This window comes from Amblyomma americanum, chromosome 1 (assembly GCF_052857255.1).
Source record: "Amblyomma americanum isolate KBUSLIRL-KWMA chromosome 1, ASM5285725v1, whole genome shotgun sequence".
In the NCBI taxonomy this organism is placed as follows: domain Eukaryota; kingdom Metazoa; phylum Arthropoda; class Arachnida; order Ixodida; family Ixodidae; genus Amblyomma; species Amblyomma americanum.
Genome location: NC_135497.1, coordinates 203,318,937 through 203,338,103, shown reverse-complemented (window position 1 = coordinate 203,338,103; position 19,167 = coordinate 203,318,937). Strand labels below are relative to the sequence as shown.

Genomic DNA, 19,167 nt, shown 5'->3' with positions numbered 1-19,167 from the left:
AGAGTGGCCATGCTCAGCTGTTACCTTTGCTTCTTGCTCGAGTTCTACAGTGAGTACTACGTAATGACAGGTGTCTGCATCAACTCATATTTAACACCCGTCCTGTGCGACCTCCATCTTGCACTACATGACAGGCAACTTTATAACACCCTTCATGCAAAGAGTGTCATCCGGGTCGGTGTGTTCTGTCAGTTTCCTGGTCCTCTGGTTCGTGCTGTGTTTTTTACTCTTAAATTATTTACTGCCTTCATTCTCCACTCCATGAAGCCTGAATGTGCTACACTGGGCTGCTCCACGCGTCGTGGAGCAGCCCAGTGGCCATTTTTTTTTTCATACGTCGGAGGCACTCAGCTCGAAAGCCATGCTTACTATATTCAGCAGACAAGGGTACATGTGAGACACATCATTAATAACTAATTCTCACAGTGGTATCTGGTGCAAGAATATCTAAATACTACTCAATTTTTGCTTAAGTTTTCAGATACTCTTAGATTAAAAACATAATTTGGCTACATTAGCAGAAGCACAGCACCAAGGTACTCACCAGTTACCTGAAGCACTGTACGCAAGTTCTCGTCCCATCATGAATACAGCACACTGTCCACGTCTTCATAATGCCATGTCACTCCAGCACTTCAGTAGCAAAATTTTCTTTTAAAAAAAAGTAGTTTTGTTTATGTTAGACTGGTCATATTTAATTTTACTATATACTATGTACTTCTCATTGTACTGCCCCAGACTAAAAAATACCAATGATCACGCTTTGAATTATGTCATATGTGATCACCAATATGTTCTTAGAAATTCTGATTGAAATAAATCTGACAAAAAATTATTTCAGAAAATGTGGCACAAGGAAGAAGGACGCTAGCTAGATAACCTGGACGAATGTTTTCAGTTGCATGCAGCCACCGGCACCATTGCACACAAAATATACAATAAAGTGGGTTTTACCTTTCCGAATAGAATTTAATGCTGCAAACATTTAAGTAAAAAAATTTCAACCTTCCATTCCGCATAAAGGAAATAAAATTCCTCTCGTTTTTTCACAAGCCTCTGCAAGTACACAATTCAGTGAATCTACTCTACAAGTACTTGAATCTATCAGCACGAGACAGGGACGAGAAAAGAAACAAAACAGGCACTGACTCGCAACTGAAGTTTATTGAAGTGAACAGAGAGTATACAGAAACGCCACACGCCACAAACTACACAATTACACATAAGCTACATCACAACATAAGTAAAAGATTGCCCTTAACATTCCTTTCATCTAGACAGTCCAACCCGCTGCATGTTAACGCTATGGGCAGCACACTCACACATTCGTCACCGAGTCATAAGATGTGTCTAGCCTCGATAATTTTCTGGTTAATCTGCTGTGAACGTAGTGCCAAAATGCGTGTTGCCAAAAGGAATGGCTAGCAGCCTTCACATCCCTTGTAATATGCAGATAAGTTACAACCCCTACCAATATCCAAATACCTCTCATGCTCCTGTAGTCTTACATTGATACACATTCCAGTTTCACCAACATAAACCCAACCACATGATAATGGTATGCAATGCATGCAATGGTTGCAAGGCACATATATGTTGCCACATTTCACTCGACACATGTGCTTTTCCCTAACGAAATTCACAAAATTATTAACAATTTTACAGATTGTAGACAACTTATTAGGGGCCGAACACACCATTTTTGCGTCATACCTTCTGGCCACAGTTTTCAAATTTTGCAACAATTTATGTATGTACAGTAACACAGTCAGTCTTTTGGCATCTCACTGGCTGGCCCCAGCCTGATCATGCCAGTCCCTGCGAAGGGGTTTCAGCTTTTAACATGCTAAAGGGAAGAATGGCACAGCATCAAGTAACGAGGAAAGCAGGACAGCACACCCACGCACAAGTGCCAACCCTGGAGCAGATACAAAATCCAAGAGCGTGTGCTTGACATTCAGCGTTGACAGTCAAGGAAACGAGGAAACACGGATTTGAACGCTAAAGATTGAACGAGCCCGATCCTTGGCTGCCAACGGTGAATGTCAAGTACACGCTCTTAGATTCTGCATCCGCTCCAAGGATGGCACTTGTGCGTGGGTGTGCTCTCCTGTTGTCCTCGTTACTTGATGCTGCGCCATTCTTATCTTTAGCATGTCAGACCAACTTGCCCAATCTTATATGCTCAGCTTTAACAATTTATCGCACGCTTCTGCAATAGCATGGTTGGTAAATCATGCTTTCATTAGCCTTAAAATCTTCTCTTGGAAACCAGTTGTCACGCTGTAAAAGCATGGCTTCACCAATACCGAGCCTAGACTTGGCGACGCAATGCTATCTTTCACTAGCTTAGATTCGTTCGACCAACAGTCAAGTAGCTGCTTAACACGCCTGGGTGAATATCGCTAGCACACATGGCGTGTGCAGAACATCAAGGTAAGGTTCAGAAACCGCAGCTCTTTTTGTTGGGACATTTTCTCCAAGGTAAACTTAAGACAAAGGCCTTGCTCCTTAAACAAGTTCACAATATGTACAGGTCCCACACTATCACAACCTTTGTAAAAGACCAGAAAATCATAGACATCGCGAAAGATTTCTCCCAGCCCATGCCATTTCTTGGCAATCATTCCTTCCACCCTGCTTAAGAGAATATTGCTTAGCACAGGGGCAACCTTCGAATCGATACATTTAGCAGACTTTTGAACATATGCCGCACTGCCATAGTCCACAAACATGCTCTTCACTTCAAATAAAAGGAGGCCAGTGCCAAAAAAGACATGTTACACACCCGTTCCTAAACACGAGCTCATCGTTGTGCTCCGATATACACATTCATAAGCTTTTCACAAGATCTTCATACGGGATAGAATAAAATAGTTCTACATCGACACTAATCACAAGACAATCCGCTGGATTGTCATTCTTAAGATTCTCAACCACACTGCGAATTGAGTACAAGAAATGGATCTTCAAGATGCGAAGTAGACGGATGCTTTTGCAAATAACCAGAGATAATTTTGCATGAATCCTTTTCTGAAATTTATCTGAAGAGCATGTTATTGAATAGCATTTATTTGAAGAGCATGTTTGTAGAGTAGCGCAGTGCGGTATGTGTTCTAAAGTCTCGAATATGTAGTGGTTCAAAGGGTGACCTTGTGCTAAGCAATATTTTCTTGAGTAGGGTGAATAGAATAATTGTCCAGAATGTGCATGGGCTGGGGGAAAAATCTTTTGCTATGTCGATGATTTTCTGGTCTTTTATAAAGGTTGTGATAGTTCTGGACCTGTACATCTTCTCAAGCTGTTTAAGGAGCAAGGCCTTTATCTCAGGTTAACCTTGGAGCAAATGTCCCAAGAAAAAGAGCTGTGGTTTCTGGACCTTACCTTGATGTTCAGCACACTTCATGTGTGCTGGCGAGTGTTAAGCTGCTAGCTGGCTACATGTCGACCATTCCAAGCTAGTGAAAGATAGCATTGCACTTTCTAGCGCGGGCTCAGAATTGATGAAATTGTGCTTTCACAGCATGACGACTAGTTTCCAAGAGCAGATTTTAAGGTTAACGAACGCAGGATTTCCAAACCTTGTTACTGCAAGAGCATATGATAAATTGTTAAAGAAGCTGAGACAGTTTCGCGGTGACCGGTACAATCAGGCTGGGGCCAGCCAGCGAGATGCCAAAAGACCAGTTGTGTTACCGTATGTACATAAATTGTCGCACAATTTGAAAAATGTGGCCAGAAGGTATGATGTAAAAGTGGCTTTCTCGGCCCCTAATACGTTGTCTAAAGCATGTAAAATTTTAAGAATAATTCTGTGAATGTGGCTCGAGAAAAGTACACGTGTAGAGTGAAATGTATATGTACCTTGTAAAATGAATGTGGTATCAAATATTATTATCTTGTAGTCTGGTTTACGTAGGTGCAACTGGAAGGTGTATGAATGTAAGACTACAGGAACACAAGAGGGTAGGGGCTTGGCTAGGTGGTTGGGGTAACTCTGCTGTACACTGCACGGGATGTGAAGTCTGCTACCCTTTCCTTTTGGCAACACGCATTTTGGCAGTAAATTCAGAGAGATTAAATGGGAGATTATCGAGGCTAGACACATCTTATGACTCCGTGAAGAATGTGTGTTTTGTCTATCGTGTTAACACACAATGAGTTAGACTACCTCGATCAGGGAAATGTTGAGGGCGATTTTTGACTCATGTTGTCCTCTATGCTTATCTGTAACTACATGGTTTATGGTATTGCTTGGCTTTTTATATATTCCCTGTTCACGCCAATAAACTTTAGTCGCGAGTCAACACCTGTCTTGTCTCCTTTCTCATCCCTGTCTTTCGCGCTGTTGGATTCGTTGCAATGGCTCACCTCTGCAGAAATCCAAGGCATGACATTTTCCTCTTCACACTCGTGGTTCAGCGCATAATACGGCAAAGGCTTTTCAATTCCAAGGAAAGTGCATGGCTCCATTCAACACTGCCTCCTGCTTACAAGACACAGAGCAGCAATCATTGTAGATTCTACCTGTGACACAAAGAGCAAAGTTTTAGTTTGAGTGGACTAAACTAGGAAAGCAGCACAATATATCTATAGCCAAATAACTGAACTGAAAGAAATAGAGGGTAGTGTAATAGTGAACACACTGATATATTGCAAGTGAGATATATGCATAATATTGCCGCCAATATTTGCAGTGTTTGTTCGTTTTTCAAATCTGCCGCGACACCACCTTATCGCTTTGTTTGCGACGCAAGACGCGACTAGATTTATCTCGATTGATCGCAGCCAGGCAAAGCTGATTCTACGTTGTTCCGGAATGTTCTAGTAACTTTGGGCTCTTTATATCGAAAGTTCGCTATCAGCTTTAAATTGAGCACGGCCGACAGTGGCCGGCATTCTGTTCGACGACCGCCCAAGGCGGATTTAAAGTGGTGGCGAAGGCTGGGCCGAAAAGTGGTTTAGCGCGACTGCAGCACAACCAGAGGATGGGGGGCAAAACACTCATATAAAGAAATGATAAAGCTACTAAATTGGAATGTAATCTGCCAATAGAAAAGAAAAAATATATTAGCACCTTGTTTTATGAAAGAGGTAAGTCATTTTATCAAAACCTGGCAAATTTTGTATTTTTGCAACACTCTTGACCTGCCCCCGATTCATGAGTGTGCGGTGCATTACAGCGCGTCTTTGCAGGCCTTGTTTCGATACCCGGCTAACCCGGCCACGCCAGTGTCTGGAAGTGTTGCTGCCTTTCTATGCTGCCCCTCCTTTACCAGTCACTTTCATTGCGTTCCCAATTGCACATTAACAAGGCCATAACTAGCAGGAACTCGAGCACACAAGGCGAGCACATTTGACTGGAAAAGGTTGGGGCGCGCTGAAAGGCAGCAACCTTCGAGAGGTACGGGCTCGAAAACGCGGATTCTACAGAAAGACCGCTTTATAATTCGCGCCAAAGCATACGTATGCGTGACGTCATTCTACGTCACGTTTGCGTAGTTTGCCCCCCAAAATCCAGGGGGCGCTGGAGTGCCCACAAGGTGGCTTGAGCCACCGCCCGATGTAAAGGGTTCAGCCGTATCCATCCATCCATCCATCCAGCCGCCATTTTTTTGGACCAATGCGCGTCTATGGAGCCTTCGCTACCAGTGTACATCTACCTTGGACCGCCGAGCACGCTTGTCGCTTCGCCGCCGCCGAGTGATTCAGTCCATTTTGGGTGCAAGTCAGCCCCAATAAACAGTTCTTTTAGAAGACCCTTTCGTCCGTCTTCATCGCTGCTTCGACTGCCGTCACCACTACGTGACATCTGGTGGAGGTGCTGGGTAGCCTTCCATGTTCCGGACGCCCCCTTCAAGTCGTGAAGCCAGCCCTGAGCGCTTCGCACCCGAGGACGAGCCAGCAGCTCAGCGAGCCAGCCGACGTCTCCAGGGAGAGGAGCCTGAGTTCGGGAAACTGCCGGACCGCACCAGACAGCGAAAAGACGCTGCTACCAGCACTGCAACCTCGCCAAAGATGTCGACACCGATCATACTGCAGCAGCCGCGGGTGCCGCCAACTTTCAATGGATCCCTAGGCGAAGACCCTGAAGAATGGTTGGACCAATTTGAGCGCGTGGCGTCATTCAACAAGTGGGATGATGCGGCAAAGATTGGACACGTTTTTTTCTCATTGATGGCTCCGCACGCACGTGGTACGAAAACTACGAGTCGTCCCTTACGACATGGGAGCTATTCAAGAGAGAACTATTGAAGGTATTCACCAGTGTCGTGAGGAAAGAAAGAGCCGAACGACTCCTCGAGTCCAGGATCCAGCTTCCGAATGAGCCCGTCCGCAGTTACGTCGAGGAGATGAAGCGCCTATTTCGCCGCGCCGATCCCGGGATGACCGAGGAAAAGAAAGTTCAGTTTTTAATGCGCGGCGTAAAAGAACAACACTTTGCAAGCCTCGTCCGCCAGCCGCCAAAAACAGTCGAGGAGCTTATGCAAGAAGCACGCACGATTGAGAATACCCTCGACGTTCGAGCTCGGCAGTACAATCGCCCTTCCTCTGCCTGTGCAATCCGTTCGGACACGCCGGCCACCACCAGCGACAGCTTGCGGGAAGTTATCCGCGAAATCGTCCGAGAGGAGCTACGCCGATTACTGCCATCTTCCCCACAGCCACAAGCAGCGACTCTGATGGATGTGGTACGGGAAGAAGTGCAACAGGCACTTGGCACCCCGACGGCCACAGAACCCCAGGCCATGACCTACACCGCTACAGTAAGTACTGCTCAGCCCCAGCGACAACCCCCACGTCCTGCCCGAGATGAGCCAATCGTTCCACAACGCCGACTCCCAGCCCCCGCCCGCCCTGCCTATGACCGACGCTCAAGCCCCAGGAAATGCGACGCCTGGAGGACTTCCGACAACCGGCCGTTGTGCTTCCATTGCGGTGAGGCCGGCCATATTCTGCGTCAGTGCCCGTACCGACGAATCGGTCTTCGAGGATTTGCCGTTAACGCTCCACGACCACGCTTCGGACAACGTCCGCACGAAATCGACGAGTACCTGCGTCGAGAAGAGTACACGCCGAACCGCTTTTCGCGCTCACCATCGCCGTCAACCTCGCGCTTTGCGTCGCCACGCCGCAGCTACACAGCCGCGGTACGAGGAAGGTCGCCCAGCCCCCGTAGGGCAAACTAAAGGCAGCAACCTCTGGAGGTGAGGTTGCTCACGAGCTAAACGCCGAAGATCCTCCACCGACCACGTCCCATGAAGACGATGCACCCGCGACGCCGCATGAAGAACCGACACTCGCTGCACCGACGCCGCACACAATGAGAACCTCGACCACGACGCAAGCTACCTTGAAATCGACGCCGCCACCCAGAGGAGCTTCGACCACACGCCCAACCCGTGACTCGCATACGCGACGAAGCCGTGACACGACGCCGAGAGCGACATGCAATGCAAGAGCCAGGACCTCCGACCTAGAAGTGACTATCGACGGCCGGAAAGTTACCGCTCTAGTCGACACAGGAGCCGATTACTCGGTGATGAATGGAACATTCGCTGCGCAGCTCAGAAAAGTCACAACGGCTTGGGACGGCCCACAAATTCGCACCGCTGGGGGCCACCTCATTACGCCATCAGGACGATGCACAGCGCGAGTGACTGTCAAAGGACATACCTATCCTGCGACCTTTGTTGTGCTACCGCAATGCTCCCGCGAAGTGATCTTGGGTATGGATTTCCTTAATGACCATCAGGCGATCATCGACCTGCGATCCAAGCTGATCACGCTTTCGACGGACGAAGCCATCGCTTCAATGAAAACTCGGGAAAATCACGTTGCCCTAAGTGTCCTGGAGGAGGAAGTGAGCGTCCCACCCCGTTCAAGCGTTATCGTGACCGTAGGCGCCACGAAAGCCATAAACACTGAAGCCATCATCGAGGGGAACATGCAGTTGCTACTAGACCGAGGAATCAGCATCGCAAGAGGCATCACATATTTCCGCAATGGCGAGGCCGAAGTACTGCTGACTAACTTCAGCGAAGAATACCGGCATATTAACAGAGGAACGACGATTGCTTTCTACGACGAAATATCTGACGTACGAGATTCCTTCGCCCTCTCCGACCCCTCCGCAGAAGATCCGCCTGACCAAGAGAACTCGCCCACTTTCGACATCAACCCAGCCCTGCACCGGAACAGACAAGACCAGATCCGCAATCTGCTTCAAAACTACAGTGAGTGCTTTTCGACATCGCCGAAGGTGCGACAGACGCCAATTGCCAAGCATCGCATTATAACGGATCAACACGTCCGACCTCTCCGTCAAAGCCCCTACCGTGTGTCTCCGCGAGAACGACAAGCCATCCGGGACCAAGTCGAAGAAATGCTTCGCGACGACGTCATCCAGCCTTCAAACAGCCCATGGGCGGCACCGGTTGTTCTAGTGAGAAAGAAAGACGGCGCACTTCGATTCTGCGTGGATTACCGCCGCTTGAACAACATAACAAAGAAGGACGTCTACCCCCTCCCCCGCATCGACGACACACTGGACCGCCTCTGCAACGCCAAATATTTCTCATCGATGGACCTCAAGAGCGGCTACTGGCAAATTGGGGTCGACGAAAGAGATCGCGAGAAGACAGCATTCATAACTCCGGATGGGCTGTTTGAGTTCAAGGTGATGCCATTTGGTCTCTGTTCCGCACCAGCGACGTTTCAGCGAGTAATGGATACAGTGCTGGCAGGCCTGAAGTGGCAGATTTGTCTGGTATATTTAGATGACGTCGTTGTCTTCGCCTCGAACTTTGAAGAGCACCTCAAAAGACTTCGAACAGTACTAGACGCAATCAAGTCGTCTGTCCTAACCTTGAAAGCAGATGAATGCCACTTTGCCTACGAAGAGCTGCTGTTTCTAGGCCACATCGTTAGCAAGGAAGGAGTACGCCCAGACCCGCAGAAAACAGCTGCTATTGAACAGTTTCAACCGCCGGCCGATAAGAAAGCAGTGCGCAGATTTCTCGGACTATGCGCATATTACCGACGATTTGTGAAAAACTTTTCGCGCATCGCCGAGCCCCTGACCCAACTGACGAAGGCAGACGTGCCGTTTAAATGGGAAGCGCCGCAAGCAGAAGCCTTCAAGGAACTTCAGCGTCGTTTACAGTCCCCACCGATCTTTGCGCATTTTGATGAAAACGCCGATACTGAAGTTCATACCGACGCAAGCAGCGTGGGACTAGGCGCCGTCCTCGTTCAAAAAAGTGACGGGCTGGAGAAGGTCATCGCATACGCTAGCCGTTCCCTTTCTAAGGCCGAGGCTAACTATTCCACCACTGAGAAGGAGTGCCTTGCCATCATCTGGGCTACGTCGAAATTCCGCCCCTACCTCTACGGACGGCCGTTCAAGGTGGTCAGCGACCACCATGCGCTCTGCTGGCTTGCCAATTTGAAGGATCCCTCTGGCCGACTTGCTCGATGGAGTCTGCGTCTCCAGGAGTTTGACGTCACCGTCGTTTACAAGTCCGGACGCAAGCACACTGACGCCGATTGCCTCTCACGAGCCCCTGTAGATGCACTGCCGCTGGACGACGATGAGGACGCCTTCCTGGGACCCATCAGCGCAAGCTCTTTTGCTCAGCAGCAACGCTCGGACCCCGACCTAAAAGGCCTCATCGAGTACCTGGAAGGCAAGGTTTCTTCACCCCCGGCTTCATTCAAGCGAGGACTGTCTTCTTTCTGTGTGCAGAATGAGGTCCTTGTGAAGAAGAACTTTACAGCGAACAAAATAGCTTACCTCCTTGTTGTACCTACTTGTCTCCGCGAAGAAGTTCTACAGGCTTCACACGACGAGCCGACAGCTGGACATCTCGGGTTTACTCGCACCCTCCGCCGCATTCAAGACAAGTATTACTGGCCCCGACTGTCTGCCGATGTCGCACACTATGTGAAAACATTCCGAGATTGTCAGCGACGAAAGAATCCTCCCACACGACCAGCAGGATTTCTGAACCCCATTGAACCTCCCGCAAGACCCTTTCAGCAGATTGGCATGGACTTGCTTGGCCCTTTTCCAACGTCAACATCTGGAAATAAGTGGATCATCATAGCAACCGACTACCTGACCCGCTACGCCGAGGCGAAAGCCCTACCGAACGGAACAGCAGCAGAAGTGGCCAAATTTTTCGTGGAGTGCATTCTTCTTCGACACGGCGCCCCCGATGTGCTCATCACGGACAGAGGAACAGCATTTACGGCGGAACTCACGCAAGCCATCCTGCGCTACAGCCAAACCAGCCACCGGAGGACAACTGCATACCATCCGCAGACCAACGGACTGACCGAGCGCCTGAACAAAATTATCGCCGATATGCTCGCTATGTATGTCGATGCCGAACACAAAACCTGGGATGTCATCCTGCCTTACGTCGTCTTCGCCTACAACACCGCAGTGCAGGAGACCACCCAGATGACGCCTTTTAGGCTCGTCCATGGCATGGAGGCCACGACCACGCTAGACGCCATGCTGCCCAACGTTACAGAAGAAGAGAACGTCGACGTTGCCGCCTACCTTCAACGCGCAGAAGAAGCTCGAAGGCTTGCCCGATTACGGATCAAAGATAAGCAGCGGTCCGACGCCAGACGCTACAACCTACGAAGACGCAACGCGGAATACAAGCCAGGAGACCAAGTCTGGGTGTGGACGCCCATTCGCCGCCGTGGATTGAGTGAAAAGCTTTTGCGCCGCTATTTCGGCCCGTACAAGGTTCTTCGTCGGCTGGGTGAACTGGATTATGAAGTCATCCCTGACGCAATGACTGCATCCCAGCGACGCCGCGTACGACCAGAAGTTGTCCATGTAGTCCGTCTGAAGCCGTACTATGCGCGCTAAAGGCCGCTGCTTTTCCATGCTCTATTTTCGCAAGATCTCTTTTTTTCCCTTACTAGTCGCATTATTTGTTTTAATGCATCGGGTCGATGCTTCTTTGAGAGGGGAGTAATGCCGCCAATATTTGCAGTGTTTGTTCGTTTTTCAAATCTGCCGCGACACCACCTTTTCGCTTTGTTTGCGACGCAAGACGCGACTAGATTTATCTCGATTGATCGCAGCCAGGCAAAGCTGATTCTACGTTGTTCCGGAATGTTCTAGTAACTTTGCGCTCTTTATCTCGAAAGTTCGCTATCAGCTTTAAATTGAGCACGGCCGACAGTGGCCAGCATTCTGTTCGACGACCGCCGAGCACGCTTGTCGCTTCGCCGCCGCCGAGTGATTCAGTCCATTTTGGGTGCAAGTCAGCCCAATAAACAGTTCTTTTAGAAGACCCTTTCGTCCGTCTTCATCGCTGCTTCGACTGCCGTCACCACTACGTGACAATATATTGCAATATCCAACACTGCTACCATTGCCTTAGCCAACTACTTCATAAATAACAATAAATGCAGTATCACAAAAATACTGATAACGTACTATTAGTGTTAATAGTAGCAGTGCAGGTTCCATGAACAAAAAAGGGCCCAGTGCTGACTGTCGTTCCCACAGCAGCCTTGTGACCAATGGCCGGTGTAAAGGAAAGAGGAGGAATGACTGAAAAGAGAAAGCCAGGGGGAAGGAAAATAGGTATAGAAGGGCTTAGGATATCATAGGCAAATAAGGTTGTTTAGACAGTGAGCACAAAATAAACATTACCACACAAGTAAAGACATACAAGACCAAACATATATATCATTGTGCAGAGTGGCAAACTTGATGCCATTTAGCCCAAAATATGTTTTCAATAAAGTGATTATAATTATTAATAGAACAACTGACCGAGTGAAACCATAACAGGGATGAACAAGGAAGTTGTTAATATTCTGGCAGAAATTAAAAGAAAATGGATCTGGCCAGGGCATACAATGCAGAGAATGAATCACCAATGGTATCTTAGGGCAACAGAATGAATTTGATGGATTTTAATGGCACAAGGGAATCTGTGGCCAAAGAGTGCCTTAGCACAAGTTAATTTCGTCTACTCAAGGTGAAATCAGAGACCCATTTCCCAAGCATTTCATTCCAGATAAGCTGAGCACCACGCCAGGAAACAGCTTGTGCATTGTATCGCAACAAAATGAATTTCACCCTAAGGAAAATATAGCAGGAGATAGCTGATTATAAGCTCACTAGATAAGATTAGGTGATTTCTGATAGTGTGGCATGTAGCTGGTGCAAGACACAGATAATTAAACTGGAAAAGGCCATTGTCCTGAGGTGAATGTAAACTAAGCAATGAGGATAATGAAATTCGCTACACTAGAGCTGTTAAGAGTCAGCTCAAGTTCCATGCTTCAAGATGATGCAAGTTTGCTCAGTGAAAAAAAATCATAAGTTCACCGAAGAATTGGTATCTTGGCGGTATCAGGCTGCAGGTGCAGATGAATTAATCCTGCCTCAGAGAAGAGCTACATAGAGCACAAAACATTTTAGGCCAGTCCTACACTGACAGCTGTTAATAACTATTTTAAAACTGTTTTTCATTGCACAAACAATAATACCGAGTTTGTGTTGGTCATGTGATTATGTTACTGAGGCTCTCCTAAAAATTCTAGCCAGAGCTAAAATACAAGCTGTCTCAACTAAGTTTTTATATCAACAATGAGAACATAAACACATGCAGATTATTCAAGTAGAAGTTTTATTCTTCATGACGTGCCCTACAAATTTTAAATTATACTGAAAACTAATAGAGTGGAGTGCTTGTGCCAAAAATACTAAACCTCAACAACAAAGAGAACACAAGATAAAGGCAACAACATATTGCCCAAAATTTAAATGTTTGACAGAACAAATATGAAAAGAAAACCTCTCCACAACTGGAACAAAACAGCGTGATACCGAGCACACATTTGAAAATTGTTTCATCCAAATCCCCAGTCTGGTGCTCCAGCACTCTTCAGCCAGCATGTCATGAAATGTACCATAGTTCTGGTAGCTGTAAAGAGCATACAGCTGATCCGGCATTTTGATATGTGAACAGTAACCCTCAGTGACCACCAGGCTGAATACTTTCAAGAGGCTGTTGTAGTAACAAGACTGCAGTGAAACACTTAGCAAGTTATGCTGGCGTAATAATGCAAACCGTTAATCTGAGAGTTCGCTACCACGCAACTCTGTAGTAACTCCTAAAGTGTTGCAATCGAATGAAAAAAGGACTGCCTATTATATAAACAAAAGTCAAGAGGCTGCAATGCAAGGCCACGACAGAAGTGCTGCAATACAGCAATAGCGATACAATGTACACTTTAAGCAACACAATGAAACACGATCTTTTATCTTTAATTATCAGAATTTCAATATTTGTTTTCCTTGCTCTCTTGCAAAATTAAGTTTAGATCGTGAAAGCGCTCAAAAAGACAAGGATACAGAAAGAGATTTCCACACAGTGCGCTTACTTCCAGTGTCTTTTTGAGCACATCCACTATCTAAACATGGTAACCCAACTAGTCTAAACGCTGTCGTTATTCCATAATTAGGCATTTCACAAAGTGGGAGCCCCTTTCCCCATACAAGGTACACCATAACTAATCCAACACTTTTTTCATGATATGTTTTCTCTGAGAATAAACACTGTTTGAAGATTTTGCAATAGTACTTGTCTTTTCGATTCTACGAATGTATTATGCAAGTGTTCAATGAAATGACCATCTGCCTATCTTGATCATTGCTCAAAATCAGGGTATAGTGCACCATGAAGGGCAGGCTCTGCTTGATTTTTATGTTTTCCTAACGAAGCATGTACGTGCAACCCTTCTGCTGGCTTGTATGCAGCAGGTTTGTCTAGCTAGGCGAACTGTGGTTTTGCTATAAAGATGAAATGGTACTTTGGAAGTGAATGGTTTTCTAAAATGCATTTAACATACATACCGGGGCTTTAACAGCACTTGGTGCAAGCAACATCAGTGGGGGGACCGCAGGAGTGGCCTAGTGGTCCGAGCATCTGCCTCGCAAGCAGGAGGTGCGGAGTTCGATCCCCAGTGCCACCGGGTAACCAGCGGTGATACAATGGGTCGTTTCAATGGCCAGTTTAAAACTTGAAATAACCATGCTGCAATATACACAAAAAATGATTTGTGTGCTCTCTCTTACATGACAGTTAATCATATCATAGTGTTGGTAGTACACAAAATGCATGTGTGGAACATATACATGCACTGTTTTTGTTCACATCTTACCTGCTATGTGCTGTTATGGCATGTTATGTGCTGGGAAAGCAACAGATAGTGAGCAATGTTGTGTTGCAGCCTTTCTTCTGGTGGAATTTGAATCATGTGAGGTGCAGCTGAAATAAATTGTTTCATACATAAGTATATTTCATGTAACACAACAAAAAGTGCACAGCCCAATCATGAGTTGTGGTTTAAACTAACAGCGAGCTTTTTACTACTCTAACATATGATGCAAGTCAGTGATGCTGGAGGCACAAAACTAAATACTGTGAGGTAACAAGAGCTAATATGGACAATCATGCCTTTAAGAGATATTGTCAATATATATTTTCCTGAATGAACTAAAGTTATCCTTAGAAGCATTCAGAGGAAGATCATTTTGATAAATGCCTTTTGCCAGAATAGGCCTTTTATGAACCAGTTGCAAATGAAAAGAATAACTTTAAGACCATGCTATGCATGCTCTAATGCCAAAGTAGTTGCATACAAGCAGTATACTATGCCCCTAGTTTTATGGTGGGCCTGTACTGAACAATTTTCATGCAAGGTAGTGGAAAGTATGTGCCATGAAACAGACCTCTGTTTGCTGAAACTGGCAAATAAGTACTGGGTTTTTAAGGCAGGAAAGAAGTTACATAGTTCCTTCTGCAGGTTTTGAACTTCAGGTTAGTTATTTGAAAAATATCAATCCCTGAACTGCAATGATTGAAGTTTTTAGCAAATAACATTTCCATTGTAACAGTGGAAACGCTCTTTTATTTGAGGAACGACTTCTAAAAAGCCTGCGTTTCATGGTGGCTGTCAAGTAGCCCTGATAAAGAGAAACCAGTCACGACACACAACCATGCCCCCGTAGCACATTTTCAACTATACCCTCATGATATAGCTTTAAAGTAAGTGTTAAGCAATACAAATACAAATCCCTTGATTTCCTTCATGATTTATCACTGGTGTATACATGCAAAGATAACCGTACAAGATGTGGAGTGCATGGTACAGAGAGATTAGGCAGATGGTTTCTTGACACTCAAAAAGTGAACAAGGGAAGGAAAAATCTCAGGGTGCTTGCCGTTTCGACAAGACAACTTGTTTTCGTCTGCGGTCAACATATACAGGGGAAATTTAGAATCAAGTACAGGGTTGTCCACTCTTAGTGCGAACACGCGAGCACATGGCTGTGCTCTTTGGGCCACTGTGTCTGACATTGCCACACATCGAAGTGTAACATGACACGAAGCACCACATCCAGGTGCATCTCCTCTTGCGCCATTTTGCAGCGATGAGTGGCTGCGCCGCACACAGTGGACCTCTAAAGAGTGCAGCCATGCGCTCACATGTTTGCACTAGATGTGGCCAGCTCTGTACATTCCGGAATTGGCATAATTATTTGAAAAGGCCTTGCACATGGTCAGAGGTTTCCCAACCCATAATTTCCCCCTCCTTTCCTGCTTTCTTTAATTTATCGTTATACTTTAACCTTACGCCCTGCACCTCCTGACATCACTTCTCGGAACCTTGGGTGCCATACTCCTCCCCCTCCCCCTTCTTTTTGTCTTTTCTCCGAACCTGCCCTCATTTTCTCTTTTTCTATCAAATTATTTTGCCCCCCCCTCTGGTATTTTATTCTGCCATGCTGCATAATTCCTTTATCCTAGTTTTTCAGGGAAAGGCAGCCAGCCATACCAAGCCACCTGTTGCGGCAGGACATAAAGCCATTCAAGCCCACTATCCACACTCCATACCCCGAGATTCATTTCTACTGAATTGGGCTTTTTTGTTTTCACAGTTTTGCAGGTCAACCGGTTAATCTTTAGCAGCTATCATGCCTGGTCAAGGTTCACGCTCCCCATCGTAACGCCCTTCCCATATCGCACCCTCGTCCCACACAACAGGCCTTTCGCCTCGAAGTGAAAACCTTATTTAAACCCCACCAATGAAGAACACTTTGCCAGACAAAGACAAGTCCTCTTGTCGAAACGTCGGCAAGCACCCTGAGGCTTTTCCCTTCCTTATTCAGTTTGTGAGATACCAGGGACAGGTGTTCAAGCAGCCATACCACACTAATACCCCTGTCACACGGGCACCGCAAAGGCCTTTGAGAATCATATCCAAAGGCGTAAGGAGTGCAGCTACCCGGTACAAATGTTGCGCCTTTGTCGCTAAGGGCCTTGGAGGCGAAGGCGCTCAACCGAGACCTTCGGAGCCTGAAGACGCGGCATTCGAGAAGCTGTGATCGCAGTACTATCCAAAGTCAAAAAGTAAAAGCAATAAAAAAATAGATAAGCTAATAATGTTTGAAAACATTTTTTCAAATACGAAAGGTGTGTCTGGCTTTGGTTTTTGTACGGGTGTTTATGTTTTATGTTCAAATTTCAAGACAGTGAAAGTGTTGCGGCAACACCGAGCGCCCATGGTGGCCAAGGCAATACACGTACAAAACCTGCTCCTGCTGATGAGAGTAGCTGTTGCAGTACTTTTAAGGAAGCAATCAGAATAAAAAATTGTCAAAGCTCAATGAATGAACAGAATACACCACTTTAATTTTAGAACACTCACTTCAGCCACCTCGAGTATAGCAGCGGGTGCTAAGCCTGAACGACTTTCACCTTTGGGCTGCACCGTGTAGCTGCATTGCTGCTCCTTTAAGCTTTCGCTCCTTTGGTGAAAAATGGTGCCTTTGCTGGAAAGGCCTTCGAGGAATGCCATGTGACAGGGGTTTAAAGCACATTTTTTACTGACACGAAAGACTCAGTGCCTTTAGTTCTGACAACATTCTGAATCATGCTTTGGTGGCTTAGCATATCAGAATACTGGACATGACAAAATCAGCTAATTAGTGAGGGCTATTATTTGCTATAGGTAAAATTATAACATTCTCCTAAAATAATGAAAAGAAACCACCAGCACTGACATCAATGTACAATTTGGCTGTAACATACTGACATGACAATATAGTTACACGTAAATTCCCTTTTCGCACTTCAAAACTGCATGCATTATTTCTAGAAAGTGCGAGAACAGAAGCTCATACATAGTGGCAAAGAAAAGAGTGCATAATAGTACCACTTATGAGGTGTTTATCGGCAACTGCAATGAGCAAGGCTATGTTAATGGCAATCCAGAGTTATTATGTGTCTTACGAGCGCATTCACTTGGGAGGTGATAGCAGCTGTGGACGCAGCTGTCCATCGCAGTTTTGAGTCTGTCGAGATAACACATGGGGTAAGGTATTCCCTGTTTTGCTGCCGAAGGCAAAACCGTCAGCGAGTGGAGTTGCCTTGCTATTCACTGTCAATATCTACTGCTCAAAGTAAAGGAAACTAGGGCATAAAACATACAGCATTTCATATTATGCTTTGGCCAAATGCAGTGAGAATGAAACAGACTAGAGACTTGTCTTATGACGTTTGCACTCTTTACTTTGCACCAGAGGAAAATAAATTTATGTACAGTTGACCTACTGCTTGCCACAGTCCTAGAAGATATGAATCCAGGTCTCAGAAATTCTACCGAGAGAATACTGATGCTGCATGTGCATTTCTCTGAACTGTTCTGAAATATGCAGAAGTTACCAATTTTTTTACTACCTGATTACATACTGTAATCTTTGCAAGGAATATGAGGTTAACGGACTGGGAAAAAATGTCAGGAATGGTACCTTTGGTACTGGGCACTTGGACAAAGAAATGACCCACTGGGCGTCCCCAGGAGCTCTGCTACCAGGCACCCCTAGCAACAGTAGTCAATTTTCCAGATCCAAAGGAGCCATGCGAATGATTGCCGAAAAGTCAAGTTTAAGGACAGCAGATGCATGAACACAAAACAGTTTTCCAACTTTGTTTCAGTGTGATAAATGGTTTCAAATCTCTAGACTATATCTGGTAGTACACAAATTATCAGAACACCATCTCCCGCTCAGAATCATCTCAAAACACATTCGACACGCAGTACCAACATGGACAGTTCGTGCTTAATTGAATCCAAAAGTTTACGCTGATCGACCAATATTACTCTAAATAGAGACAGAAAGCGCATGCACATTGTACTGATGTTATCGTGAACATAACGTGCGACGAGACGCAGGGTTACAATACAAACAAAAAACCGCTTTCAAAATTTGAGAACAAAAGGCTCACCTTCTCACAAGTTCGCCAAACCGGAGACGTTGCCGAGTGGCTGCCGCCAAAGTCACTCGCAGTGCACAGAAACAATAAAAATGCAGTGCCGCTGACTTTCCTTGAGCAATTCCAGTCGATTGAACTTCCAACTGTTCGAACCGACTACCTCTGCAAGCATGTCTAAAAGTTAGCGGCGCAGCCACGCCATTTGCAATTTACGGAGCTACACGGGAAATTCATAGCACCATTCGCGTATTCGCGCTCAAGCTCACGTCGCTGATGTCGCAAAGGCGCACAACGGCAAAAACATATAAGATGTATTTAATTTTCGGTAGCTTTTTTAGCTGACAACCTGAATCGTTTGATATATTGTTTTTTCTTTTCGTTGCATGAACGTTATTACCATCAGCGGCAGCGCAGCTTGACCATGGCTAGCCATGGCGAAGTCGAAGCGCTAGCCGAGCCCGCAGTCGGAAACATGTGCGCAGTTAGCGCAGTGTGGAGTTGAATGAACAGGCGCTATGGAATGGGTTTTTGTTCTTCCGTGTTCGCTGCGTGCGTCCTGCGCGTTGTGTGTCTTTAGTATGTGTGTGTGTATGTGTGTGGCCGGAACGCTGCATTGGAGTGTACATACAACAGCTCGCTGTCCCGTGCGGCATCGGTGCTTAGTAGAACGATCATGCAGAATGTGCGTTACAATGCCAGTGGCCCTGCATGAAAGAGGAGACTTGAAGCCGACGGAAAAGCTGCTCTCCCTCGTGGGACTGCAAGTATCTGGCGAGTAACAGTCGACGCGCGTTTCGGTGGATGATTCCGTTTACCACGCCAAAAAATTCAGCACTGGCCA

General features: G+C 46.2%; 1 long non-coding RNA gene across 1 annotated transcript; it reads right to left on the bottom strand.

The window, feature by feature from the left end:
• Nucleotides 1-11,415: 11,415 nt before the first annotated feature.
• Nucleotides 11,416-18,198, bottom strand: LOC144094689 (uncharacterized). The gene is made up of 4 exons (XR_013306545.1): nucleotides 17,861-18,198; nucleotides 14,209-14,315; nucleotides 13,901-14,081; nucleotides 11,416-11,584 (listed from the first exon to the last, which is right to left on the bottom strand). It is a non-coding gene; the product is annotated as an uncharacterized LOC144094689 (long non-coding RNA).
• Nucleotides 18,199-19,167: the final 969 nt, after the last annotated feature.